At 42.3% G+C, this 16,361-nt stretch overlaps 1 protein-coding gene and 1 long non-coding RNA gene across 3 annotated transcripts in view; one reads left to right on the plus strand and one right to left on the minus strand.

Annotated features, from left to right (window-relative positions):
- Positions 1-16,361, minus strand: part of NHS (NHS actin remodeling regulator) — a 540,422-nt gene that overhangs the window by 209,226 nt on the left and 314,835 nt on the right. The gene's annotated exons all lie outside the window — the stretch shown is intronic.
- On the plus strand, positions 12,358-15,097 carry LOC117675701 (uncharacterized). The gene is made up of 3 exons (XR_004594262.1): positions 12,358-12,445; positions 13,361-13,410; positions 14,864-15,097. It is a non-coding gene; the product is annotated as an uncharacterized LOC117675701 (long non-coding RNA).

Raw genomic sequence — 16,361 nt, forward strand, 5'->3', positions numbered from 1 at the left:
AAGCCAGTACTAACCAGGAAGGACACGGGTCCAATAAACAAGTGGTCGCGTTCAGTCTACCCAGAATCCTGTCCATGTCCTCAGGGGTCACAGGATCAAACTCATCCCAGATAACATTCTCAAGACCTGCCCCTGTCTCTCCCTCTGAGACTACCCAGTCGGAGTCCAAATCTTCCCGAATCTGAGTGATTTTGTCATACAGATACTGAACAAAATCCTCGGCTCTACCCTCCAAGGGGTCCTCCCGCGCTTCCTGGTGGAGCAGGGAGTGGGTCACCCTAAAGAGGGCGGCCGGGCGATTATCTGATGATGCAATAAGAGCAGCAAAATAACTACATTTCGCTGCTTTTATCGCCACTAAGTAATTCCTAATGTGGGATCTTACTAGTGTCCGGTCAGATTCAGAAAGACTGGCCCTCCAACTACTCTCTAGGCGTCTTTTCCGGTGCTTCAATTCCCTCAGCTCCTCGGTAAACCAAGGAGCCAATTGAGATCGGCGCCGGGTCAGAGGCCGCAAAGGCACGACCCGATCCAGAGCACCAGCAGCCGCCCTATCCCAGGCGGCCACCAGATCTCCAGTCGAGGCGCGTGCCAGAACCTCAGGAAATGGCCCAAGCTCCGTCTGGAATCTGTCAGGTTCCATCAGGCACCTGGGGCGGAACCATCTTACCGGCTCAGCCTCCCTGCGGCGGGGTGCAGCGGTTCGAAAGTCGAGACGAAGGAGAGAGTGATCTGACCATGACAAGGGTTCAGTAACTATATCCCCTATATCAAGATCCCTCAACCACTGTCCAGAGACAAAAACCAGATCCAGTGTGTTTCCCCCTGTGTGGGTAGGGCCATGAATTAACTGGGTCAGGTCCATAGCTGTCATGGAAGCCATGAACTCCCGAGCCATCTCTGACATCTCACCCACGGACGGCAGGTTGAAATCCCCCATGACCATAAGCTTAGGGGTATCAACCGCCACCGCGGCGATGACGTTGAGTAGCTCGGGCAGGGATGTTGCCACGTGGCAGGGAGCCAGGTACGTGATTAACAAACCCATCTGAACCCCATGACCCCATTTCACAAAAAGGGATTCACAGCTGGCCGTCTGAGGAACAGTGGCCTCCCTCGGTCTCAGACCTTCTTTAATGATAACCGCTACCCCCCCGCCCCTCCCCTGTGACCTCGGTTGATGGAATGCTTGGAAACCTGGCGGGCACATTTCAATGAGGGGAACACCCCCCTCCTGGCCCAACCAGGTCTCCATAATACCTGCCAGGTCCGCACCCCCCCTCCTGAACAAGATCACAGATGAGGGGGGCTTTATTTACTATGGACCTGGCATTGCACAGCATCAGCCGAAGGCCTGGGTCCTGAGGGTCTATATACTATACATTTCTACACAACATTAAACTAAAAGTTATCTGATACTTCCTAATTTAATATTTATTCTGCACACGATCTATCCATTTCCTCTACTCCCATACATAAATCTCTTGGGTCCAGACTTTAATGTATGCTAATATCTTCGCCTTTTCTGCGAAACTAGCCACTTTCAGAATCCATTCTTCTATAATAAACATAACATCCCTTTTCCAATATTGAACAATCAGTAACCTAGCCTATCACCATATACCATATCAATTTTGTTTCATCCACTTTCCCACAACATATATAATAATTCATAACATCTAAACAATTACATCAAATCCTTCTTCCAACAGTGTATTTAATGTCTTTAGTTGCCATCTGCCCCCATCATTGAAGAGTACTTCTATATACAACCCCCCCCGAGTGACTGTATATTTATATTTATATTCCGTATAATATCTTCTGTAAAGTCCTTCATCTAGATTATTAGTTCCATTGACCATGTTAGGGTAACAACCAGATCAACTGCAAGTGCCCTTACTCCATAATCCTCTTGCCTCGTAGCTATTCCCTTCAACGTAGACATAATCCATCTTTCTTAAAATCTGTAATAGAAAGTTCCAATTCACTCGCTTACAGGCCTTCTCCACAGCCTAAAACACCAGCACTGCAGGGATCTGTTTATTCTTCTGAAGATAGTCCAATAAATCTATAATTTGCCTCACATTATCTTTCATGTGTCTGTCTTCTATAAATCCTGCTTTGGATCTTGATCTGATGTCTTACAAAGTTAAAGATCAGCGTATAACCCGATCAGTCTACAAACAAATTCCAGAAAATTCCAGAATCAACTCTTAGATAACTGGCAATAGTCTGTTGGTTAATAGTTTTGCAAAAGTTTATTATAATCCATATTCAAAAGAGATATTCTAAAAATTTTTAGTTTTGTAGAACCTGCTTCTTTTCTTGCCTTGTGCTGGCTTAGACCTCTGCTGTTGTTGTTTTTCTGGAATTTGTTTGTAGACTGATCAGGTTATACGCTGATCTTTAACTTTGTAAGACATCAGATCAAGATCCAAAGCCACTTCTCTTGTATTTTTAGGTAATTCACCTTTAGCCTTTAAAGGAAGATCCGGGAACGGCTCATCCAAAGAGCCCCCTGTAGTTCCTTGTATTTCCATTGCCTCCATCTCCATCTGCTTCCACTGGATTTCAATCTTTTGTTCATTTTGCTTTTCTTTATCACCCTCCTGTATTAACACCAAAGAAGTACGTGGAGATGCTGGACCAATTTTAAAAACATTGAGATAAAATTCTTCCGCTTTTTTAACAGTATTTAGTCGATATCTTTCTCCTTGATACCTCAATATTATACCAACTGGAGCATCCCATCTAAATGGAATTTGTTGTTTTTTTAGTTCAGTCACCAAAAATTCAAAATCCTTTCTATCTTTTAGCATCTTAGGCGGCAGCTCTTTATAAATCCCAATCTCCCTTCCATCCACTTGTAAGGTAGAAACAAAAGACTTTTGCAAAATGTCATTTCTTATTCTTCTATCTGTAAAGTATATCACTACATCTCTTGGCAATTGCCTTTGCCTTGCTACCCAAGAGTTCACTCTGTAAGTCTTGTCAATCTTGGACAAGACCTCTTCAGGGTTAACCTTTAACATCTCAGCCAGAGCATCAGCACAAATCCTTCTCAAATCTTTGTTGTTTTCCTTTATCCCCCTCAATCTTACAGCAAACTCCATAAATTTGAATTGCATCATTGTCACTTCATTTTCAATCCTTTGCGTTTTATTATCCAGATTATCAATTTTATAATCAACTTCCTTCATTTTAGACTCTATTTCTAAATTAATTTATCAATTTGAACAATTACTTCTGACAAGCCAGTCAAAACTGTCAGAATATCTCACTTCATTTTGTCAAACTTTTCTTGAACCATCTCCTTAGTTTCCTGTTGAAATTTTTTAAACTTCTGGTCCATAACCTCATCTTATTTCATTAGAGCCGCAATAATAAATTCCTTCAAGTCTCTAAAATCAATCTCCTGTCTCTGGCTCTGAGTCTGCAGGCTTAGAAACTGCGCTTGTGACTTATAAGTGGGGGAACCCCCCCCCACAGCTTTGTTGTCTAGCTTATCTAGCTTTAAAGCCATGCTGCCACGCAGACCAATTCTTTTTAAGAAGGAAGTCTTCTCTCCCTTTTTGCCAGCATAAAATCCTCTCAGAGTTAATCAAATCTCTAAGGGAAAAAAAAAACTTTTCCCTTCTCTTGTAACCAGCGCTGTTATTTTAGATACTTTGTAGCATACTGAAACAATCAGGCAAGTCCACTTTCGCTTTCAGCTTTTTTTTTTCTTTTCAAGCAGCTAAAGCCGGACGCCATTTTAAACTTTCACTCTTTCTTCATTCTTAAATCCAATCACAGGGCTAATATATATACTTGCAGTTTTGGATTCCAGATCCAGATTTCACCCTGTTTATTTTGATAAATCACTAATTACGTTGGTCGCGTCGTCTAGCTCTGCAACGAGCAGAGTTCCCCTTGCCCCCTGGAGCCTCGGTGAGCTGGATAGGGAGCCTCATCCTGCTTCCTCCCCAGAGGCAAAAAAAAAACCCACTCTGGGGACTTCACAGGGGCTCTACCTGCTCTCGCCGGCTCTCCTCACGCTTCTTCAAAGAAATGGAGTTTTTCGAGCCGCCTCTCAGCTGTGGAGGCGGCTCTTTATGGGCGGTGGGGCTGGCGGTCATAAAAGACCATCTGGTGACGACGGCGACCAGAACCGGAAGCCGAGCCATCACTGTTCTTGAATTCAGGGCCATCATGGGAAACATTGATGATTTCATTGGGAGTGATGGTTGATGCCTGGAAGTTGTTGATGATGTCGTGAATCTTTATGATGTCGTCGGATTCGTTGGTGTCATCCAGTGCAAATAGGATAGTGTTGGGATGCTTCTGTTCATGTTCAATCGCATCTTTGATAAGGATGGAGATGTTACTAACAGGATTGGTGATGTCCTGTGGCTTGGATTGTTGAGCTAAGTCGTGATTCCGGGATACTGGTGGTTCACTTTTCTGTATTTTGTCCTTTTCTTCAAGGGATGCTAGATGCACTTCCAAAGTGTCCACCCGTTCAAGCAAAACAATAAATTTGTCAAGTCTGGGCTTGCAGAATGGGCAAAATAGTGGAAAGGCAAACTGGGAGGTTTTTAGTGATGCTGATTGAAGAAACTGGGTTACACCTTTGGTTAACCCCAAACACTTGTAGTGGGCGTACTCTCATCTTCTTCAAATGCTTCATCCCAAAGCACATGCAGGAGTCATAAGACTCATTGGTCGCAGTCCCCTTCTTTTTGGGTGGGGGCTTGGCAGTGGAGTGTTTACCAGTCATGATTGTCTGTGGAGGCGTTAGTATGTTAAAGTTGTGGCTTTTTAAAGAAAAAATATTTTATTTTTTATTTTATTTTTTGTTATTATTATTATTTTTTATGTGGCTTGGTTCTTCAGAGCAGCCAGTGGGAGCTTTCCCTCCATGGGGCTCGCCTCGTCAGCTCTCAGGAAGTTGGCCTCCCTTTGTAGCAGTAGCCTGGCTCACTCTCTGGCTTCCCAGCTGTTTATTGCCATTAATTAGTTTTATTGCTTACTTTTCGCTGGAGTGACTCCTTGGATTGCCTCAGCTTCCCTCCCTGATAGCCTCCAGTACGGAATTGTCATGCCATTTGTTTTGTGTCAGGGGCCTCTCTGATGTTTCCAGCTAGCCTCAGCTTCCTTCTTTTGGTCTCCAGTGGGGATTTGTCGCACCGATGGCTGGTGTTGAGGAACTACTCCAGTTTGCCGATTCCTCGCTAGATAGCTGCAGATCGGCTTGCATTCTGCCCTTTTCTATTAGTTTGTTTGGAGTCGCAGAGCCTCTGGGATGACTCCCATGTGGGCAGCTGGAGGTTAGGTTTTGGGGTCTTATTTGTCCGAATCCTTTTGCTGCTACTTTGTAGATTCCTAGGGTTAGGGTTAGGGTTATTTTCATTGCTTCTACTCCTATCTCTGAATTAGGTTACTGGTACTTGTCTCTCCTTCAGGATCCCAGCAGCGTGGCTATGCATCTGCCTTGGTTGCCATCTTGATACCAAGATAAAATAAATAAAATAAGGAGAAATTTTCTGACAGTGAGAATCATCAACCCATGGAACAGAAGTTGCCTTCAGAAGTTGTGGGGAATTAAAAAAAAAAAGCATTAGAAATATGATATATTCGATGTTGTAATTTTGGGGAAACCACCTTCAATCAACATATCAATACTAAAATTTATTTTTATTTTATTTTTTATTTTATTTTAAATTTGTATACCGCCCTTCTCCCTGAGGACTCAGGGCGGTGAACAGCCAAGTAAAAACATCAAGTACAAATATTAAAATACAGTTAAAATATATATATATAAATTTGGCCCCATTAATTAAAAACAATAAACAAAATTAATTGTGAAAAGAAAGATATCTATATCTGAAAGACCTGTGGAAAATGTAATATGGATTAATAATACATCAGCTATGTACAAAAGTATACAATATAACAATAATAAATTATTCAAAGTTCATGCTTCATCTCACTAAGATGTTTATCTAACATTGTTTTTCTATTGTTAATGGAAAATATATTACTCTGAGCAGACAGGAATGGCTAATGAATTATAAACACTTTTGCAATGAACTATCTTTGAATACTACCTTGTATAAATACTGGAGGTTTTTTTTTTTCAGAAATAACGGGAAAGAGCAGAAATATTTTAAAGGAAAAGCAGTCTTCACTGCAAACAGGATTTAAGAAACCAAAGCAATCCCCCAGAGGAACACTACTATACTTTCTTTTTCAAATATAGTACCTCACTTTAAACATCATAGGGCAGAGAAAAGGGGGAATGAACCCCAGAAAGGGTTGGTAGTTCATTGCAGCATCACTACAAATTTTATAAATATTTTGGTAAAAGCCATTATGATGAGGATTGGTGTATGCACATGTATAGTTTAATTTCTTTAAATTTAACAGCTATCAGGTTTTAGTTGTTTTTTGTTTCAAAAAAGCAATGTCAAGATGCCAATTTGCCTGATTATTTCTTCTTGACATCCCATCTTCTGATAGCAAGCTTTAATTCAGACAAATCTTACAGTATGCTCCCTAGTGATAATTTTAATTACAATGAGCTGAGTCTTTATCAGTGGTTATTTTGGAATCCTTGGCATTTGGGAATATTATTTCTCAGTTTTATTTTGTTTTTTTCCACCCTGGGAATTGATGCATCATTTAATTTGAATATTTTAGTTAGCTTCTTATACATTTTTATGCTCCTGTAGTTTGATTCTGTTAGTCAGCTTGCTGCAACTTCAAAGTTATCAGATCTGGGTTGCAAAAATTCATATGCTTACTAGGTAGTAGGGCAAAGATTTAGATTTTCTGTACCTCTTTACTATTATCTACTGGCAATCCAGATTTTGACAGCCCTGCTGAAATGTAAGTATGGATATGTATGGATCTAGGTATAGCTTACACTAACTTAATTCAATTGATCAAGCGCTAGTCAACTTGATACAGTCCAAATGTGTTAAACCCCATCATTCCAAGACAGCATAAGATTTACATCCTGTGTGTCCCATGCCCAATATATTTAAAAGGAGCTAGGCATTCAGTTGTAGAGTTACTTAAATATTTCTGTGGAAGAACTGTAGGACTCCATGGGTTAGCCCCACTTTGCTCTCTTCACAACAAAATGTGACAAAATGGATAACATAATCAATTATTTCTTCTTGCTAAAGTATTAGAAATCTCCTTACAGCCCATTCTAAGGATAAAAGGTCACTCACTGTCTTCGGGTATAGTCTACTTAACCAAGGTTTTTCACAAATCCTAGTGGTGGTTCACTTAGTGTGACATGTTGTTCGTCCATCATTTTTGAAGACAACCTTGACATCTAACGAGTTGTGGGCTGTACACAGTGTGTCTGCAGGTAGCTGGTAAGGCCTATATAGGCACAGAATGTTCTGCCACATGTCGGGCAGACATGTGTGGGCACTACTACTGCAGCATTTGCAGCTCTGGCTTTGTGGAGTGCTCGCTTCTCTTGTGCTATAGTTGTCCTTCTGTCTTCAAATGTCTGGCAGCCTTGGTGGATCAACGTGCGCCATGTTGATCAATCTTGTGCCAGGGTTTCCCAGGAGGTGGTGTTGATATCCAAGGACTTGAGAGAGGCTGTCAGCATGTCTTTATATTGCTTCTTTTGTCCCCCGTGCGACCGCTTTCCTTGAGACAGCTCACAATAGAGGAGCTGTTTGGGGATGCGGTAGATGCTTGTGACATGGCCTACCCAGTATGTCTGGGCTTTGATCAGCAGGGTGTGAACTGATGGCAGGCCTGCTCTCAAGAGGACTTCTGTGTCTGGCACCTAGTCCTGCCACCGGATCCTCAGAGGTCTGCAGAGGCAGGTCATGTGGAAGTGGTTCAATTGCCTAGCGTGGCTCCTGTATACAGTCCAATTTTCACTGGCATACATCATGGTAGTTAGCACTATTGCTCGGTAGACTTTGAGCTTTGTAGCAAGGCTTATTCCATGGTGGTCCCACATGTTGGTCAGTAGTCTGCCAAATGCAGAGTTTGCCTTGGTGATTCTGCAGTTGTCCTCAATGTCCATTGTCACTGAACAGGAAAGGGTGCTGCCAAGATATGTAAATTGGTCCACTGCTTTCAGCTTTTGTCCCTTTACTGTGATGATGGGCTCTTGGGGTTGGGCATTCGGAGGTGGCTGGTGTATCACTTTGGTCTTCTTTGTGTTGATGTGGAGGCCGAAGTTGTTGCATGCAGCTGGAAATTTGTCCACACTGGCTTGCATTTCCTGCTGTGATCCAGCATATAGGGCACAGTCGTCAGCAAAAAGGAGGTCTCGTAGCACAGTCTCCTTTATCTTGGGGACAACCTGGAGTCTTTGCAGGTTGAACAGTTTTCCATTGGTCCTGTATCTCAGGCTGGCTCCCAAGGAACTGTTCTGGAAGGCGTCTGATAGCATGGCTGAATACATTATGCCGAATGGGATCAGTGTGAGCACACACCCTTGCTTGACACCGTTTGTGATGGGAAAGACCTCTGAAGCTTCTCCGTCCAGAACATGAGTCGCCATGGAACTGATGTACCATCAGGATGAATCTATCAGGGCACCCAAACCTCAACATGATGCGCCACAGACCTTCGTGACTGACAGTGTCAAAAGCTTTGGTGAGATCCACGAAGATATGGAATGGAATGGAATGGAATGGAATGGAATAGAATAGAATAGAATAGAATAGAATAGAATAGAATAGAATAGAATAGAATAGAATAGAATAGAATAGAATAGAATTCTTTATTGGCCAAGTGTGATTGGACACACAAGGAATTTGTCTTAGTGCATATGCTCTCAGAGTACATAAGAAAAGATACATTCATCAAGAATCATAAGGTACAACACTTAATGATAGTCATAGGGAAACAGCCAAAATAAATATTAAGGATACCAGCAACAAGGTTACAGTCATACAGTCATAAGTGGGAGGAGATGGGTTATAGGAATGATGAGAAGATTAATAGTAATGCATTCTTAATAACTAGTTTGACAATGTTGAGGAAATTATTTGTTTAGCAGAGTGATGGGGCTGGGTTGCAGAACCAAACCAGACAGTTATAGAGGTGCAGATGACAGATTCAATAATTCCTCTGTAGAACTGTATCAACTCCTTGGGCAGTTTGAGCTTTCTGAGTTGGCGCAGAAAGAACATTCTTTGTTGTGCTTTTTTGATGACGTTTTTGATATTGGGTGTCCATTTTAGGTCGTGAGATATGGTAGAACCTAGAAATTTGAAGGTCTCTACTGTTGATACTGTGTTGTCTAGTATTGTAAGAAGTGGTAGTATGGGGGGGGGGGTTCTCCTAAAGTCTACCACCATTTCTACGGTTTTGAGTGTGTTGAGTTTCAGATTGTTCTGGTCGCACCACGAGGCTAGTTGTTGTATGCGGATTCATCATTGTCTCGAATGAGATCGATCACTGTTGTGTCATCTGCGAACTTCAGTAGTTTTAACAGATGGATAATTTGAGATGCAGTCATTGGTATATATAGAGAAGAAAAGAGGAGAGAGCACACAGCCTTGTGGGGCCCCTGTGCTAATTGTACAGGTATCTGATGTGAATCTGCTTAGCTTCACCTGCTGCTTCCTGTCTGTTAGGAAGCTTATGATCCATTTACAAGTGTCTTCAGGTACTGCTAGCTGATTTAGCTTAGTTAGAAGAATGTCTGGAATGATGGTGTTGAATGCTGAACTAAAGTCTACAAAGAGGACCCTTGCGTAGGTTTTTGGAGATTCAAGATGTTGTAGGATGTAGTACAGAGCCATATTAACAGCATCATCTGTTGATCTATTTGCTCGGTATGCAAATTGCAGGGGGTCTAACAGCGGATCCATGATGGTTTTCAAGTGAGACAGCACTAGCCTTTCAAAGGTTTTCATAACTACAGATTTTAGAGCAACTGGTCTGTAGTCGTTCAGTTCCTTGATGGAGGGCTTCTTAGGCACTGGGATGATAGTAGAGCATTTGAAGCAAGATGGAACATAGCACATCTCCAGCGATTTATTGAGGATACAGGTGAAGATGGGAGCCAATTGGTCAGCATAGACTTTTAAGCAAGAAGGAGTTACCTTGTCTGGGCCTGGAGCTTTTCCTGGCTTTTGTCTGTGAAATAGGTCTTGCACTTCCTTTTCTGTGATCATTAGGGGTTGTGAACCCAATGGGATTGGGTCAGTTGTAGGAGGTTTGGCTGTTGTTAATGTGTCTGAGATGGGGGTTGTGGAGATAGGTGGCTGTAGTTTTCTTTCAAACCTGCAGTAAAACACGTTCAGGTCATCTGCCAGTTGTTGATTTCCTTCAGCCTGGGAAGAAGGTTTGCCATAACCGGTGATATTTTTAAGAGTTTTCCACATGTTTGCTGGTTCATTTGTTGAGAACTGATTCTTTAGCTTTTCAGAGTAGCTTCTTTTTGCTGCTTTGATCTCCCTTGTTAATACATTTCTGGCCTGATTGTACAGCATTTTATCACCTTTTCTGTAGGCTTCCTCTTTGGAACGACGTAGCTGCTTAAGTTTAGCTGTGAACCAAGGTTTGTTGTTACTGTATATTCTCAGGATTCCTGGTCGGTACACATAGGTCTTCACAGAAGCTGACATATGATGTTACAGTATGTGTGAGTTCATCTAAGTCTGCAGAGGTACTTTCGAAAATATTCCAATCAGTGTGTAGTCTTGACACTTCTCTTGGAGCTGTCGGGCTGCGAAGATCATGTCCACAGTGCTACGTTCTTTGCAGAAAACGTACTGTCTCAGATAATAAACCCTCTTCCAGGGTTTATTTCCAGGGTCAGTTAGGCAGTTCAGCAACACTCGTGCAAGGATCTTGCCTGCAAAGGAAAGCATGATATTCCTCTATGATTATCGCAGACTGATTCCCTTTCCTCTTGTAGAGATGTACAATGGGCGTGTCTTTCAGTTCCTGAAGAATGGATCCTTGATGGACTGGACTGGAACAGCTGAGTAAGTTTGTCAACAAGCATTGCACCACCATCCTTATAGACTTCCACTGGGATCGCATCAGGTCCTGGGGCCTTGCCACTGGACATCTGGCTGATGGCCTCTAGGATTTCAGTCTTTGATGGTGGGACGTCCAGGCTGTAGTTGATATCTGCCTGGGGCATTCTGTCAATCACCTTGTTATTGGTGGAAGATGGGTGGTTCAGTATGAATTGGAAGTGCTCAGGCCAATGCTGTAGAATCAGAGTCTTCTCAGTAATGAGAGTTGCACCATCTGAGTCCAGTAGAGGGGAGCTCCCTGAGAGCTGAGGGCTGTACAACGATCTGAGAGCTTCGTAGAACCGTTTGGCATCATTTCTATCAGCAAACTTCTGAATTTCATCTGCTTTGACACTCAACCAGGAGTCCTGCATAGCTTGCTCTGTACGGTCCTGCGAATGTTGTTGAAGGCATTTTTCTTACCTGTTGATGATCGGTCGTTCTGGTGAGCATAGTGAAGGTGGTGCTTTTCAGCAAGTAGGGCCTTGATCTCTCCATTGTTTTCATCAACAGTCCTGCTGTTTCCTGTGTAAGGGTCCAAGAACCTTTAGTGCAGAAGAGTGCACAATATCCCAAAAGCGTTCCCAGTCCTTCTCAGCATTTCCCTCTAATTGCAGCTCTGGTTGTCAAAATCTTCTGCTAGTGAAGCTGCTGTGCTATAAATAAATAAATAAATAAATAAATAAACAAACAAACAAATAAATAAATAAATAAATAAATAAATAAATAAATAAATAATGTGTAACAGCCTCCTGTTTCTGTGAGCTGATCTTCATTGGCTAGACAAGTTTCACACAGGCCCGCAATATCGATGTTAAATCTTGCGAGCTCTCTGGTGACCAGGGCTGTTCTTTCTGATTGATCTGCTGAGGGGTTGTCTTGAAGCGTGCATACGTACTATGTGCCAATAGTGAGTGGTGTCACCTTACGCTTTATTTGAGGTTTTATTGTTTGACTGCATGAAATGGGATCCCCTCCAGCTGCGGTAAGCTGGCCAGGGTTCTGTGAAGCAAACAATGTTTAGGGCACCTTTTCTAGCCCCTTCCTCTTACTACATAGGTGAGCAGTGCAGTGCTAAAGAGGGCTGCTCAGTCACTCAGGTAGATGCCAAATCCAACTGTTGCTCCACTCAGCAAGGAGACGACCATTAGAAGTGAGCTGCATGTGTGCAGGTCCACGGCTACAATTCCCAGTGTATCCACACATGCTCCTTCGTTGCTCTTAGCGTATCATGTTGCTTACAGAGAGCACCTTCATGACTGTTATCCTATTCTGGTAGGTTTCATCTGTCAATCCGCTGGAAACATGCTCGGGATAGACAAGTCCCTATCTCACTGAAGGTCAATGACCCGACAGCTACCCTCAACCTGGTTTGGCCAGCCTGTCGAAGCTGTTGCCCGGGGTGTGGTCACTGCGCTTGCTATAACTACTGGGAGCCACAGGTGAGAGCTGAGTGACAGGTGGGGGACCAAAGTGGGATAAGCTGCCCTTAAAAGCTGAGCTGAGTGACAGTTGGGGTATATGGGGTGTTCAGGGAGGGGTAGCACCTCTGGTGTGGGGTCATGTCATGTCCTTTAGTGTGACATAGAGAATCAAGCAATGTCTAATTTTGCCAGATCCAGTCACTGCATAGATGTGAGTGAGCCAATGTGATGTGGCTCTCCTATCACACTGCCTGTATAATCTTAGTAACATCTCCCTTCAACTTATTTCTGGCAGATTGTATTATACAACACCCTTAACCAGATTCCCTAACAGCCTAATGTCTGCATGTGTAGAACTTTGGTTTTCTTTTAAATAGTAAACCGAGTTTGTACAAACCTAGAAAATAAGTTAATTCAGTAACTAAATTGAGTTATCCAATAACACAGACATATAATAGACTAAAATTTAAATTTAGAAAGGATTTTCTTTATACCATACTCTTTATGCTAACAGATGGCCAGATGACTGTCAGAACCAGGGGTGAAATCCAGCAGGTTCTGACAGGTTCTGGAGAACTGGTAGCAGAAATTTTGAGCAGTTCGGAGAACCGGTAGTGGAAATTTTGAGTAGTTCAGAGAACCAGCAAATACCATTTTTGGCTGGCCCCAGAGTGGGATGGGAATGGAGATTTTGCAATATCCTTCCCCTGGAGTGGGATGGGAATGGAGATTTTGCAGTATCCTTTCCCTGCCATTCCCACCAAGCCACACCTACAGAACTGGTAGTAAAAAAATTGGATTTCACCACTGGTCAGAACATTATTGTTGTCCTAAAATATCTGTAGAATTCCTTGGTAATCCATTCAGTTTTTTTCTGCTACTCAGCAAGACATACAATCCTAACCCATTACAGTGCTAACTATATTTTAATAGGATATGGAAAGAAAACAGAGACAGAGACACTGGATCCCACAACAAACAGTGTAAGAATTCTTTCATCATACATACTTGAATTTTTAATCTTATATTGTCCCCCATTTCCACACCTTCATAGTTTGGCTGAATCAATATCCATCTTTGGAAATGTTTAGTTAAGTATATATGAAACTAAGGACTGTCAAATATATTTTTCCTTCAAGAAAAGAATATTTCCAAAATCAGAAGTATTCCTATGGATTAAAAAAATATTTTTGAGTCTGGTTTTGGTATTTGAACTGGAAAGAAAATATTACTCTTTATGTCTTGTATAACTATGGAATGGGCTTGAGGCACTAGCCTTCTCCCATACATATAAATATTTCCCCAATGAACATTTTCTATATTATTTTTACTTATTTTATGATTTGAAATATACTAAATACAGGAAATAGCCATTAATACAGATTTCCTAAAATATGGTATTTCTAAATCTGAATCTTTCCAAGTTTCTATAGGCTGATAAAGCAAAATACAAAATCCAGAATAACAGAGTTGGAAGGGACTTGGAGGTCTCTAGTCCAACCCCCTGACCAAGCAGGAGACCCTATACCAGTAATGGCTAACCTTTTTTTCCTTGGGTGCCAAAAACGTGTGCGCATGCCCATACCCATAATGTAATGCCCCCCATGCACGGCCCGCTCCCCTGTGCATGTGCGCACAACCCCCTCCGCACTGCCCCACCTCCCTGCTCATATGTGCGCAACCCCCCGTGCTCCGCCACCCCTCCATACATGTGTGTACAACCCCCCATGCCCCATTTTGGGCCTAGCAGGCCTCTCTGAAGCCTCCAGAGGCCAGAAATGGCCTGTTTCCAGACTTCCGGTAGGTTCGTTTTTCACCCTCCCAGAGCCTCCGCACGAGCCCTGTACTTACCTGGCATCCAAAACGGGCTGCGTGGAGACTCCTGGGAGGGAGGGGCGGCATGGGCACGTGCGTGCATCTCCTGCATGCATGGCAGAGACCCAAAGATCAGCTAGCCTGTGGGAGGCACGCATGTGCGGTGGAGCTGACCTAGGGTGACAGCTTGCGTGCCCGCAGAAATGGCTCCGTGTGCCACCTGTGGCACACGTGCTGTAGGTTCGCCAACACGGTCCTATACCATTCCAGACAAATAGCTGTCCAGCCTCTTCTTTAAAACCTGTGTTGGAGCACCCACAACTTTTGAAGGCAAGCCATTCCACTGATTAATTGCTCTCCCTGTTAAGAAATTTCTCCATAGTTGTACGTTGGATCTCCCTTTGATAAATTTCTAACTGTTCCTTCTTGTCTTGTTTTCATGTGCTTTGGAGAATATGTTGTCCCTCTCTGCTTTGTGACAGCCTCTCAAATATTGGAAGATTGCTATCATGTCACCCCCTAGTTTTCTTCATAAGACTAGACATACCCAGCTCCTGCAACTGTTCATCATGTTTTAACCTCCAGCCTCCTAATCATCTTTCTCCTCTACACTCTTTCCAGAGTCTTAACATCTTTTTGTATCATGGTGACCAGAACTGGACACAATACTCCAAGTGTGGTCTTATCAAGGCAGTATATAGCGGTACTTATACTTCACATGATCCTGATTCTATTCATCTGCTGATGCAACTTAGGATATGATTAGCAATATAAGAAGGGCTCAGGTTTTAAAGACACTTTGTCCTGGACACAAGCAAGTCTAATAAAGGTACAAGACAGATAAAGAATATAAAATTATGTTTCAATATATGATAAATATTTGAACAGTCTATCAGAAGACTAGGCATTTAATAGCAATGTCTACACCTTGTAAGTGCCCAGAGTCACCTTGTGATGAGATGAGCAGCAAGCAAATTTAATAACTAACTAACTAACTAACTAACTAACTAACTAACTAACTAACTAACTAACTAACTAACTATCTAAATCTGTAAATGGTAAGTAAAGGTAAGGTTCCCCTCGCACATATGTGCTAGTTGTTCCTGACTCTTTAAAATTGCCCTTGCACTGTTCCTAAAGTCTGTCCAGATCATAAATATAGGTCCAAAACAGATTTTCACAGGTAATAACCACTTTCAGTCATTTCAAAGTTTAAACTACATACTTGATACATGAGAGTGCCCATTAGTCCAAAGCAAAAAGATTTTTAGTACTGGTACATAAAAGGGCTTTTCATTCAAGTATGGATATGCAAGTCAATTATCTGAAAATGGGACCCTTGATATGTGGTTTAACCTTGAAATTCCCAATGTGATAGTCATGAATTTCTTTCTTGACACATGCAGCTTTCCTACTGAATTGACTTTTAAAATGCTTTTTGAAGACGGTTTTAATGAAATAAAAAATGAAGTAGGAAGCTGGCACACTAAACACATTAGTCTCTAACATCCTGCTTTTTTTCAGCAATACCTTGGGGCCAAGGGTGAAATCTACTTACCTTCCCAAATGATTAGGAAGTGTACACGCCGTGCATGTGCATGCTCAAACCCTTCTGCACATGAGTAGAGGGTAAAAAACAGGTTACTTCTTGGTTAAAACCAGGAAGTAACAACAACTGGGTGGGCGGAGCCTTGTGCCGCCATTGCTACTGGTTCTCCGAATCACCGGCCACCATCGCTGCTGGTTTGGCCGAACAGGTCTGAATCGGGAGCATTTCACCCCTGCTTGGGGCCCTAAAACCAAATTTAGAAAATAAAAATGGAAGAGGGCTAGAAATGCAGCAACAAACCCACAGAAAAGACAATATGCAGGGAGATGAAATACTAAGAAATGTTCTGAGGTCTTATCAAATAGCAGAAATTGTATACCCCCCCCCCCCGGGAAGGATGTTTCACAACAAATTTCCATGATGGCATTTTGGGAAATTACTTGTGACATGCTCACATGCTCTCAACATTCAAAATAAAATGTGCTTATTCTAAATCCTATCCAAATGTATTTTTAAAACAATTGTATTATACCATGCATATCTGTCTGATTCCATATCACTATGGATATC

This window comes from Pantherophis guttatus, chromosome 5 (genome assembly GCF_059756535.1).
Source record: "Pantherophis guttatus breed Tessera chromosome 5, ASM5975653v1, whole genome shotgun sequence".
Taxonomy (NCBI): domain Eukaryota; kingdom Metazoa; phylum Chordata; class Lepidosauria; order Squamata; family Colubridae; genus Pantherophis; species Pantherophis guttatus.